The sequence below is a fragment of the Eschrichtius robustus genome, unplaced genomic scaffold (genome assembly GCF_028021215.1).
Source record: "Eschrichtius robustus isolate mEscRob2 unplaced genomic scaffold, mEscRob2.pri scaffold_760, whole genome shotgun sequence".
NCBI classification, from domain to species: Eukaryota; Metazoa; Chordata; class Mammalia; order Artiodactyla; family Eschrichtiidae; genus Eschrichtius; species Eschrichtius robustus.
Window position 1 is genome coordinate 7,062 of NW_027175637.1, and position 12,235 is coordinate 19,296.

At 46.7% G+C, this 12,235-nt stretch overlaps 1 long non-coding RNA gene across 1 annotated transcript; it reads left to right on the forward strand.

The window, feature by feature from the left end:
- The first annotated feature begins 4,870 nt into the window (after positions 1 to 4,870).
- LOC137758229 (uncharacterized) lies at positions 4,871 to 11,925 on the forward strand. The gene is made up of 5 exons (XR_011072873.1): positions 4,871 to 5,205; positions 8,761 to 8,796; positions 9,321 to 9,428; positions 10,635 to 10,713; positions 11,850 to 11,925. It is a non-coding gene; the product is annotated as an uncharacterized lncRNA (long non-coding RNA).
- The last annotated feature ends 310 nt before the right edge of the window (positions 11,926 to 12,235 follow it).

A 12,235-nucleotide genomic window follows, 5' to 3' on the forward strand; every position in this document is an offset into this window, starting at 1 on the left:
GTCTTGGCTATTGTAAATAGTGCTGCAATGAACATTGGGGTGCATGTATCTTGTCTTTCTTTTTTTTTTCTTTCTTCCTTTCTTCCTCCCTTTCTTTCCTCCTTTCTTTCTTTCTTCCTTTCTTCCTTTATTTCTTTCTTCCTTTCTTTCTTCCTTGCTTCCTTCCCTTCTTTCTTTCTTTCTCTCTCTCCCTCTCTCTCTTTCTTTCTCTCTTTCTTTCTTTTTCTTTCTTTCTTTCTTTTTTTTTTTGTCACACAGCATGTGAGATCTTAGTTCCCTGACCAGAGATGGAACCCATGCCCCCCGCACTGGAAGCACGGAGTCTTAACCACTGGACCACCCAGGAGATCCCAGGGGTGTGTGTATAGTTTTGAATTAGAGTTTTCTCCAGATCTATGCCCAGGAGTGGAATTGCGGGACCCTATGGCAGCTGTATCTGTTGCTGCACGTCTCACATCAACCACCTGCACTCCAATCCTTGCTCTCAACGTCATCTTTGGGGAACCCAACCTGCGACAGGGACCTTGACAAGAAGAAATGGCTCAGGGAAAAGCTACCTGCACAGGGAGGAGATAGAGGCCATCGCCCCTGGGGTGCGGCGCGGAGAGTGGGCACAGAGATTTGTCATTTCACCCCCGATGCTCATCTCAGCCCTCCTGGCTGCCCCACTCTAGGTCACCTCGGGATACAGAGGTGACCCGGTTAGAGTCCCTGCCTGTGCAGGAATCTGGGGGCACCAGCGGGTCTGAATAATATTAGTGCAGGGTCTCCCCTGCGGCACTGGGGTTATTCGGGGCGGGTCATCCTCTGCTGAGGGCCCCTCCTGGGCACTGTGTGGGGTTTAGCAGCAGCCCTGGCCACACCCCTTTGATTCCAGGGGCCCCTCCCCCCGAGTTGTGACAACCACAGATTTTCCCCACACGTCACGGAAGAACTGGGTGAGGCGGGGGCAGGATGGCCCTGGGCGAGGACAGCTGTGTTGAAGCAACCAGCCTGGCCCAGGGCAAGGTCTGCCCCAATCCCGTCAGCGCCTGCATTTAGACCTGCCCCTTTCCTCTCCCACCTCCTCTGCCCTGCAGTGGTCTCCGAGACATCATCGCCATGTGATAAATCACACCTTCTCAGTCGACTGTTTGCTGCCCTCGCTAGAACGTGAGCTCTTTGAGGACAGGGATGCTGTTATGTCCCCAGCACCTAGAAGAGTGTCTGCTGTGTAGTAGATGCTTCATAAATACTTGCTGAATAAAGGAGTTGAATAAAGGGATGAGTGGATGGATGAATGAAGGTTACAATGGAAGGAGGGGGGAGATTCCCTTTCTGGCTCTCGGGGGTTGGGAGATCAAGTGAAAGATCCGTCCTAAATAGGCTGATCAGCCTTCTGGGGTCCCCCGGGACTGAGGGTTTCCCCAGAGTTCCAGCGCTCAAACCTTAGCGGTCCTGGGCAAACTGGGGGCGGGTGTTGGTCACCCTATCTAAACACAGTAACAATTCCAGCTGCAATAGCAATGGCCAATGACCTCTATGGTCTTATTGACCATGCACAGTTCTTTACCTGGCAGGGAAGGGTGGGCCGGGATGGGAATTCTGGTGATCCAGGGCGGGTGAGGGCACACCCCAGGCTTGTGTAGGGGAGTCCAGGAAGGTTCTGGAGGAAGTGACAGTGACACAGGGGGGAGGGAGGAGTCTAAGGAAGAACATCCCACATGACAACGTGTGCCAATGGCCCTGGGCCCAAGGTCACACCTGACCAGGGCTTGCCTTTTTTTTTTTTTTTTTTTCTAATTTACTTTTTCCCACATGGATATGCAATTGTCCTAATGCCATTTATTGAAAACTCCTTAATTTCCCCACTTTCTGTCATATCAAGTTCTCATAGATCTGTTTCTGGACCTTTATTCTATACCATAGAGCTATACGTCCCGTCCTTGCACCACTAGGGCTGTTTCATCACTATAACTTTATTTTTTATTCATTTATTTTTCTTGGCCATGCCGTGCGGCATGTGGGATCTGATTTCCCTGACCAGGGATCGAACCCGCGCCCCCTGCCAGTGGAAGCTCGGAGTCTTAATCACTGGACCTCCAGGGAAGTCCCCAGGGTTTGCTTTGACATCCATCGAATGGTGGCAGGTGGGCACGGGGAGCAGCTGTCTGTGAGCCATCCTGTGTAGAAATGCAGGCTGGAGGGGAGGACAGATGGAGCGGGAGGGGAAGAAGCGGAGGAGGGAGGGAGGGCGGGCGAGAGACAGACAGAGCATGAAAGCTGAAAAGAGCTCCTAGTGCCGGGAGCCTTGGAGCCAGAGCCTGGGAGCCAGGGTGACTGGCTCTCCTCCCTGGTGTGTGTGTGTGTGTTGCGGGGGGTGGCTCTGGGCTTCTCGGGCTGGGAATGGGGTGCACAGAGCAGGGACGGAGCAGGGACCCTTCTCTCTGGGACCTCGTGGGCCATCCTCAGCTCACAAAGCTGAGCCACTCCTGGCCCTACGAGTGGGGGGGCTTATCCTCCCTGTCCCCTGGATCACACCCCCTCACACACAACTTCCCCGTGTGTGTTCCCAGCAACCAAGAGAATCTGTTTTTAAAAGATTTGGGGGAGGGGGGTAAACATACAAACAAGAGCAGAATGGATACTTTTTCAGAATGTGAATGGCTCTGTGTAAGCCCACCCCCAGGGTAACCACAGTCCTGACCTCTAACACCCTTGACGAGTCAGCCTTGGTCTGGGCTTGCGGACCCACGGAAGCTTCCTCATCCCCTCCTTCAGATCCCGTCTCTCCCTTGGCGTCTTTGTGAGAAGCACCCGGGGAAGTGGGACTGCTAGGCTGTACTGCTGCTAGAACTCCACCTGGGCTCCACCAGGCTCCAGCCCCCCACCCTGTGCACCTCTCTGACCCTGAGGCACCTCAACTGGTAGCAGCCGCATCACCTTCCCTCCTGGGACTTGTGACACTTAAGGGAGACACCGCAAGGACAAGCCTTTGGCTCCCTGGCTGGCAAAGAGCAGGTGCTCAATTGTCATAAGTGTCCGTATCAGTGAGGGTTCTCCAGACAAACAGAAGCCATAGGGTGTGTGTGTGTATATACACACACACGTACATATGTACACGCGTACAAAAATATACAGCAGTGTATCTATGCAGTATGCATACACACATATACACATATAGTATATACAATACACACCTACCTGTATACACACATATAAAAGGCATAGTTTGTATATCTACAGTATGTATACACACATATGCACATAACATATACAATACCCACATACATAGACACTATACATACACACATATAAAATGCATCGTTTGTATGTATACAGTATGCACACATACGTATAACATATGCAATATACACACCTAGGTACATATATGTCATACATATAGACACACATACAAAGATATTTAGGTGTGTATATAGACAGTATACATACATACACATATAATACATGCAATACGTACACGTACATACATATAGACACACATATACACCTACATATAAAAGCATATAGCATAAAAATATATATGTACTGTATATATAAATTCATCGTATGTACACGTACATATATCATATATATCAGATATATACATATATACAATGTATACACACACATACACACCTATATGTAAATATGCGCATGTACATACACATATAAATACATACGCAAGTGTGTATATAACAGTATATACATATATACATGTAACACCTAGAAACATATACACATACAGGTATACAACATATATACACACCTATATATAAATACACACTGTATACATACATACAGTGTACATAAACTGTATATCTACACACACCCATATATCAATATATGGGTGTGTGTATATACACAGCATGTTCACATTTATAAAATGTATACTATATATATGCACATACATACATGTATACAATATATACACACAAATATATAGGCTTGTATGTATACTGTATATAGTACTTACACATATACTACAAACGCACGCACATATAAACATATGTGTATACATATATATAATATGTATGCACACATATAGAAATTAATAGGCTTGTATATATTCAGTATTTTTACATATATAGTTTTGTTTTAAGGAGTTGACTCATGTGACCGTGAGGCAGGCAAGTCAGGGCAGGACTCTGGGCTGGAGACACAGGGAAGAGCTGATGTCCCAAGGCCATTGGAGGAACAGTTCCCTCTTTCTTCGGAACCTCATTTTTCTCTCCAGTCCTTCAGCTGATGGACGAGGCCCACCCACGCCACGGCATTGACAATCTCCTTTACCCAAGGTGGACCAATTTCAGTGTTCATCTCTTCTGAAAAATACCTTCCTGGCCACATCTGGAATAATGTTTGTGGTTGCCAGGGCCCCACGCAGTGCGCACATGAGATTAACCGTCCCCGTGGCGATGATGACACTTTATTTTCTCCCTTGACCATTGTCACTACTATTCCAATTAAAATGGCAGCGCCATGAGGGCAGGGCATTTCCTTTTTTGCCAGTACTGAGCGTCCAGGGTCTGGTGCCTAGCATAGGCTAAATACAGGGCATTTTTGTGAACAGAAGCCGGGATTCCGGCTGTCATATTTAATGAGGAATTATAGTCTTATTATTGGGTGGGTGGGTGGGTGTGTGTGTGTGTGTGTGTGTGTGTGTGTGTGTGTGTCACGGTACGTCAAGGGCGGGAGTCGAACCCGCCACCCCAAGCCCCGAGGGGGTCTCCCCGGGTCCCGACTTCGGGCCGGTGCGGGTGGCCGGGGGCAGCCGAAGACGTGCGTGCGTGCGTGCGTGCGTGCGTAGGTGGAGCGGGCGAGTCCACGGGGTGGGCGGCGCGCGCGCGCCGCGAGTGAGTGGTTCAGCCCGGCCCCGGCTCATTGTGCTCGCCTCACGCCGGCCCGAGTTGGCGGCAGCGCTGGAGGTCCCGGGCCTGTGACCACAAAGAGGGAGCCGGGGGCCAGACGGGAGCGCGGCGGCGGCGGCGGCGGCGGTGGCTGAGGTCCAGGCCAGGCCCCCTCCCCTCAGCCTCCCGCCCGCCCGCTCGCCTGCCCGCCCGCCTGCCCCGCCCCCGCCGGCGGGCGTCCCGCCCCTCCCCCCAACCGCCAGACTAGCCTGGTGCGGGGGCCGCGCGCGAAGACATGGGGGAGAAGTTGGAGCCCAGGCTGGAGTCGTCCGTGGGGGCCGAGCCCGCCGTCTACCCGTGGCCGCTGCCGGTCTACGTGAGTGCCACCCGTCCCCTCTTCCCGGACCCCCGCCCCTCTTCCCCCACGGCGCGCGCTGAGCCCACCGAGAAACGGAGCGACTCGAGTCGCCAGACCCTCTTTGGAGCCCCCCTTCCCGCCCCGCCGTGGTTCTCCGCGGCCGTGTCCAGCCCCCGCGCGCAGGGTGGGCAGAGGGGAGCCGGGGCCGGCCGGGGGCGCAGACTCGGCCGCGGGGACCCCGCGCTTCCGAGGGGCGCCCGAGGCGGGCTGCCGTTGGCTCTGTAGGGCTGGGGACCCCGGTCCCCCCGGGCCTGGACTGCCGGCGGGCTTGCCCTTCCGTACTTTATGATCTGACATGTAGGGTTTCTTTTTCCTGGTAGTTTATTCTTAGCGCTGTCAACGTGCTTAGCTTTTTTATTTTTGAGGACACCCTTTCCTTCCTCTCTCCAGTTTTTTGTGTTTTTGTTTTGTTGTGTTTTAGGTAGGCATTTTGTCCCTCTGATCTTGAGTGGGTGGGCTGGCTGGACCCTTGGAGAGGAGGCGTTGTCTCCCCTAATTTGAGTGGGTGGGCTGGCAGGGCCCTTGGAACGGAGGCATTGTGTCCTGTAATTTTAGTGGGTGGGCTGGCTGGACCCTTGGAGAGGAGGCATCCTGTCCCCTGATCTTGAGTGGCCTTTGGCAAATGACACGCCGAACGGAAATTTACACAGGCGTCCGGTGATTCCAGAAATGCAGGGTGTCCGGGCAGGTGGGCGCCCGGCCTCTCGTCCCCCGTGGCGGCGTGGTGCGCGTGTTGTTGTCTCAGGGTTTACGCTTGGGCCCTGCAGCCCACCTTCGGGAGGGAAAGCGCAGCGGGCGCCTTGGGCCGGCGCCTTTGGGGCGCCCTTTCGTGCGCTCGGCTTGCGGGGGACCGGCCTGCAGGGGAGCCGGCGGGGAAGCCCGCGCGACCCGCCGCCCCTCGCGCGGGCTCCGTGTGTCTCAGTTTGTGGAAACTGTGTCGCGGCCGGGTGCGGGTCGGGACGCTGGGACCGCCTGGGAGCCGTTGTTGACTCCGGTCCCCGGTTCTCCGCAGTTCTCCGAGGTCGGAGGGTTTCCAGCCCGCCACTGCGCGCTGGCGCCTTCTATTTTTTGCTCTTCCTGTGGCCAGAGGCGCGGCTGAGTTGTGCACCCATCCCTCACTCTCCGTGTCCCTCTTCCTTTATTGTCTGGTTACTCGCTGGTTACTTTCCTCCCTCCCATTTTATCATTATCTGTGAGTTTTATTAACATGACGTTTACTCCCTCTTTTAAATTAATAATGAAGGAAACTGTGAAATGGTACTTTTATCTTTAATGGCTGATGCTGTAAAAGTGACAATTGCAATGCAAGCATCTTTCCCTCACTTGACTCCTGTCATGCATCTCAGTAGTGTCTCTGTGACAGGACTTGAAATGATAGCACCCACATCTCTTGCAGCTCATTCACACTGAAGGGATATAATCCTCGGTTTGCTATCACAGCCACTTGCCCAGCTCAGACTGTGATGTCACAAACCAAAGATGATTCTCCCTCAGCAGGAAGAAGCCGGAGAGATGAATCTCCCCCATGATGGACCATCAGCCTTATTCAAATTTGGTCACTTCATGAAGAAAAATTAACCATAATAAAGATCAAAGATACCGGCTAGTTGAAACACCCTGTTGAATTAAGCTTGAAAAACTTTTCCATGATACTGGAATGAAGGAAGTTCTTTCAAAATTCTAAGGAAAAATTTGAGAGTTATAATAATGCAGATATCAGTAAATATTTATGGAATTAAAAATACTATGTAGTGCTGGTCCCTTTAAATGTTAACACTTAAAAATAACTTCTAGGTATGTTTCTTATTTTCTATGCAAAATTATGTGGCTTGCTATTTCAGACAAAGATGACATATCAATCTGAAAAGAGTCGGCAAAGACACAAAATGGATGTACTTTCTCTTGACCTATACACCTACTTTTATGTTCTCATGGTTTAAATAAAAAGTACAGCTTTTGGGTTATTTAAGAAGAGCAGAAGCTAAAAATACAGTACTAAATATCATTGCAAGGATTTGGTAGCCAAAACATTTGCTCCATTTCTAGGAAAGAATCCATTAAGACAAAATTATATTACTTTTATAATATAATACTTTTTATATCATGTGCGCTTGAAAAACATTCTAAGTTACAGAAACAATTAGACAGTCATTGAGTACTCCCCAAGATGTTCAAAATCTCTTTAGTTGTTAAATCTATCAACACACAACACAAAAACTCTCATAAATAAACCACATCTTCAGGTATCCAACCAAATCTTCTAGCATAAAATTCCTTATCCGTTTGTACCCATGAGATGCTAAAGTTGAAGCAGTTTTCAACTTGAATCATTGATAAATGATGTGTTAAAAATTAGCTAATGTTTTTATTCTTTACTTTTTCACTTAAAATGAAGAAGAAACTGTAGATTGGGCTAATTTGGAATAAATTGCTATAGAGTTGTTTTTGGAAAGCTGTTATTTAAATCTCAATAATCATTATTCAGAATGGGTTATTATAGAGGAATAGCTTGATTTAGATAGGAAAGAGAAATGAAGGTTCACTGGGACTGATGCTAACCAGGGCTAAAGGGGAGGTGGGTTTGCTCATCCATTGTCTTTAGAAGATAAATCATAGAAGCAACGTCCCTAACCTGGTGGGACCTGGGTCTCTTTGTACATTACAATGAGTAAATAAAATCCAGAAGACTTGAGGAATGTCATTTTATACCCCCTTCAGTTCTATCTATTGGAAGCAAATTGTTTGAGTATAATATTGTTAATCTCTTCTTTTTGCCTAAGTTAAACAATTCTTTGAGTTGAAATAGTTTTGTAACTTAAAAAATATATGCCTATTTTCAAAGCATGTCAGGTTACAAAATATAATGAGGAAAAAGATGAATTCTTAAGGGTTCAGGTCCATGTCAGTACAGTTAAAAAATACTTTTAGTGAGGGCTGGTATACAAAGTATTTTGAAATTTTTAAATAAACATTTTTCTCTGCAACAAATTGATACACTACAGTATTACTGCTTGTATTTGAATTGCTGCTTTCCTTTACTGGAAAATGACGGGTGAATTTCTGTAATGAATTCCGACTTATGACATTTAAGGTTATTTATAGACTGTCTTGAAGAGAGTGATGGGATCATGTAATTTACTCTATTAATTAAAAGTTGAAAGAAGGAAAGAATTCAGTGAAATGGAAGAATTTCAAATTTGACTTATCAGGCAAGTACTGAATAATTACTTTAGATAGATTTCCCTATATTATCGGAAGATAATCTCCTATATCATCTCTTACCACCATCAGAAAACCACCCCCCAAAAGGGGGACCTCATTCATATTGAAAATAACTTCTTAACGTGCAGGCATTACAGTAGGGCATTCTAGACACTGGGGGAGGGAAAAACCATTGTATTTTTTTCTAACATTCATGTTCAACTTATTTCCAAAGTTCTTTAAAGTGTGGCATTCTTACAGGTGGACAATGTTGCTGAACAAGCGTTTGTTTCTTCCCTTTTCTTCCCCCAGGCTCAAAGATTTGGAAAGAGATAGTTAACAGAAAAGGTAAGGTAATCTCCACCTTAACAAAATATATGATCAAATGTGACCATTTGACAGATACTATGTAGTTCATAAAAACAAAATTAAGTGGAATTGGCTCTCTTTTCCCTAAAGTTGAGGATGACGTGGATGTTTCTGTCTAATGTGCTGTACTAATAGGCTATTATGGGTTAGCTTTTGGTAACTCATCGAGTTTCCCAGTCTGGGTTCCGTACCATCAAGTCTGGATTATAACTTGTCCTGGTCACACTGTTTTTCCAAATCAGTTTTGTTCTAGTACTCTATTATGTGTCTGTTTCACCTCTAATCTTTCCATTTGTCACCACTCTGGAGATGGTGTGTGATATGATCTTAACGGAAACATCAGGAACATGTCTTGTGAATATTTAGTTTTCTTTTTGGCCGACTCAGCATTGCCTGCCATTCAGTCATTGTTATGTGACCAGGCAGTGTAACTATTTGTGTATTAGTCCATTGGTTCCTACCTTGGGAATGTGGAGACTTGTAAACCTCTGTCCTTCCCTTAGGAATGCATGAAGGAGAAATGGAATCTCTTGCGTGAATTTCTGCAGACAGAAATAAAGAATCAGTTGTGTGACTTGAAAACCAAACTACATAGAGAAGAATTATCAGAGGTAAGTCGTCAGCATCCCGGCGGCTAGAAAACGTTTCCTCCCATGTAACTTGTCTGTGACCAGGGAGGCAGAATAATCCCACCTCTCCCTGTTCCCTGATAGTTATGAAGGAAGCGCCTGTGTTTCCTTATTCTCTCATGGCCCCTTGTTTACAGTCACTGCTACTTAAATGATCCTTTCCTGCTGTAGGAGGGCTACCTGGCTCAAGGCAGATCCCTTTTAAATAAAGATTTGTCCTTGGAGAACAGAGCTCATGCTTTCAGTTGGGAAGTGAACGGCTGTCTAGAAAACGGGAGCCAGACAAGTGGTGAGGAGCGCAGAGTGGAAATAGCAGAGAAAAACAAGTCCCCCAAACCTGTTTCCAAACTTTGCATGCCCAGGAGAAGCAAGTCCGATGGAGAAACAAACTGTAAGAGCGCTTGACTCGTTTGACCTCGTTGGAATCTGGTACCACCTAAGGGGAGGACAGACTTGGCGCCATAGGGTCTGTCTGTTCCCCCCACACACAACCCCTCCACCGGCAGTACTTGTTTTTTGTGTATCCTTTTTTTTGGTGGGGGGATGGCTGTGTTGCTCGGCTTGTACCATCTTAGTTCTCCAACCAGGGATCGAACCCCGGCCCTTGGCAGTGAGAGTGCCGAGTCTTAACCACTGGACCGCCGTGGAATTCCCTCTTGTGTATACGTCTAACTAGCTTAGATATATACTTTAAATTTTTGTCTTCAACCAAGTTATAGAGCATTAGATCCCCAAATGCGGTTGAATTTATGAGGTATAAGATAACAGGAGCTGCTGATATCTATGACTTGTAAGTTACATGCCTGTTTAAGCTAAACATTTATTCTTAGACTCCTTCCCCACTTGTAGTCAGAGTAACTCTTCTGGAATTTTTAAAAAAAGAGCATGGGACTTGAGCTCAGGTCAGGTGCTTGGCCACTTCATCTTTTGACGAAATAAACGGAGGCTCTGTTTCCTTGTGCGTCTCAGGGTTGGGCCCCTCATACAAGAGCTTGTGTTGAAATGGCCCAGCAGACTGGCAGGTGCTAATTTGATGAGTTTATCAAGATGGTGGTTGCTGAGAATAAGAAGAGAAGGTTACTTAATCCTCAGAACCTGGTCTCTGCACCAGCTTGGTAATGCTGAAGAACTGTACCTTGGCTGTGAACTCTTTATTCATAGTGGCTTTTTTGTTTCTTTTTCTTTAAGCAGCTGAAGTCTCATCTAGCCCCAGGATTAGAAGGCAAACTGCCAGGCAGACCACCATCACATCTCATTTCACAAGGAGGTCAGTATATAATGAATGGACAGCCCCCATTTTAGGGGCCAACGGTTTTTGGTAAAACACATATAAATTAGTAGGATGTAACTTAGTAATTCTGACTTCCACATTGCTTCGGTTTTCCTTTTGATATTCTGTTATTAGACATTCGTGAACAGCATTTCTGAAGATCTCATCCATTTTTACTCTTCACATAGGCAACTTCAAATGTACATGCACAGAATTACCAAGGATAGTAAAATGAACCCCTGTGTACCTATCACCCAGTGTCAACAGTTAACATCTCCTGGCTGTTGTTTCATCTATACCCCCACATGCTCCAAGTGAAAATTGTTCCAAATGGATTACAGCTCCATACCCACCCATCTCCTCCCAGTTGGATTACTTTGAAACAAATCGGACAGGTCATCTTATCCACACATACTGTATTTCTAGATGACAAGGTCTCTTTCTCTGACAAGTTTTTTATTCATATTTTGCCATAATTGCTAACATCTAGCAAACAGTCTTTTGAAGAAGACAAAACAGGCCTTATAAAGTGTAACAGTTCCTTACTAACAAATATATAGCAGTGTTCATTCTTCCCCTTGTGTAACAGAGTTTGGTTGATTTGCTCCTTAAGCCTTTCGAGTGATAGATTCCTTATCTTCTTGCCATTGATTTAAAGAAAATAGGTCTTTTTTTCTAATAGCTTCTAGGTCTGGCTGACTGCATCGTTTTGGTGGTTAATGTGTTCCCTTGCCTCCAGTTTTCTGTAAACTGGTAGTTAGGTCTAGAGTCTTGATCAGATTCCAGCTTTATTTTGTGAGACTTCATTGACAGCATGGGGCTGTCCATCAGAGGCATGTAATGTCTCTTCGGTGATTGTAGCAGCCATTGATCAAAGTCTAGATCCATTATTTCTTAAGGTTTGCAAAATGGTGGTATTCTAAACCTGTCATCCAAAGAAACATTAAGCTCGAAGCTTCTTTTAATGTCCTGGCAAAAAGGGCTTCTCAGAGGGAAGAGGGGACCATGCCCTGAATCTTTCCAAAGAGAGGGTACTCTTGGTAGGGAGGAATATGAGTTGTTTCGTGCCCACTGGAGGTCTAGGGTCTGGTGAGCTAACAGTTGGCTTTACTGTGTGTGTGTGTGTGTGACAGGCCTGCCAAACGGAAACCTGAGGAAGACCCTGAAAAAGCAAAATCGGATGATTCTGTCGATGAAGAAGAAAAAGACCAGGTAGGGCTCGCATTTAAGTTACTTAACTCTGCCTTTTTTTGGTACACTTGCTGGTAATTGTGAATTTATACTTGGTCTGTCTATGGACCGTAAGTGACTGAGAGGGTGTTAGAACACACCCCTGGACCCAGGGCAGTACGAAGTGTATTATGGTTAGCCCCGAGGACTCAGCAGGCCCGTAACTTTGGTCTGTTCTCTCCTGTCTACCTTCCTACGTCTCCAGCTGTCAAGATTTGACAGTCGAACCAGCAGATGTGATGTGTTCAAAGCATTTGCTTCTGATGTCAGATAAGCTCCTTTCCCACAT